Below are 1,115 nucleotides of genomic sequence, written 5' to 3'. Positions count from 1 at the left end.
AAGTCATATTTTGGCTCCTGTGGATTTGGTTTAATTTTCCTCAGCTTCAGCTTGAATTTGCATATGAGTAATTGGTGGTCTGTTCCACAATCAGCCCCCGGCCTAGTTTTCTAAAACAAATGAACCTATACAAAAGAGAATTCTTTGGGAGTTACTTTATCTGAGGTAACCTAGTGACAGTGATAACACCTAATTTATCATTTTGTGGACAATTTGACAATCTTTGATGATCATAAAACTAGCTTAGGAAACACTGGAAACCTCTTTATAGGTGAACAGTAGAGCCTACTATAAAACTCTCCTTGTCCTTCCCTCCTCTACTATACACTTTAAAGAAGGCTTTAAAATTTGGAATACCTCCAACAATGTACATGTTGCCATAAGCCAGCTGGAAAATTGGTCGAATTTTCAGGAGCTAAATAGCCTATGCATGCACACAGTTTAGTAAAAGAAAACAAATTTTTCTTGAACGTTCAGTGTCCCTCTGGAAATCCCCAGTTCTGCAGTAAATTTAAATATTAACCCCAAAGCATAATTACTTCAAGCAAGAATAATATTTTTGGGGTCTAAGCGGGGGAAAAAAACCCACCACCACATGGGAAAATATTTGTATAATCATTTGGTCAATAATTAAATAAGTCAACACATTTATTTTTGTAAATACCATGTTTGCAAATTGCTACTCAGAAATATGTCCTACACAAGCCCAATTTATTACCATCAAGTGGATTCCAACTCCTAGCGTCTCTGTAGGACAAAGTAGAATTGCTCTTTAGGATTTTGAAGATTGTAATCTTTACAGTGGGAGAAAGATGTGGCAATCTCCTTCTTTAATGATTCATAGTCTTAAATAAACCCTATGGGGCAATTGCACCCTGTTAGAAGTATTGTCAAAATCAACTAGATTAGATGGAGATTGGGAGGGGCATTGTTTGTTTATATATTTTTAATCTTTATGGAAGCTGAATGGTGCATCTTTCTGGGTGTGTCTATGATGCATTCTGACTAGACAGCAGTAAGTTTAGAGCTTTCTATGTTAAAGTTCCTAAAAGTTTATTTACTTTTCTTTTGCCATTATGAACAATCAAGTTGGACCTGACTTATAGGTTTTGAGG

The sequence above is a fragment of the Elephantulus edwardii genome, unplaced genomic scaffold (genome assembly GCF_000299155.1).
Source record: "Elephantulus edwardii isolate Elephantulus edwardi_28Jun2011 unplaced genomic scaffold, EleEdw1.0 scaffold00013, whole genome shotgun sequence".
NCBI classification, from domain to species: Eukaryota; Metazoa; Chordata; class Mammalia; order Macroscelidea; family Macroscelididae; genus Elephantulus; species Elephantulus edwardii.
This window is presented reverse-complemented; position numbering follows the sequence as displayed.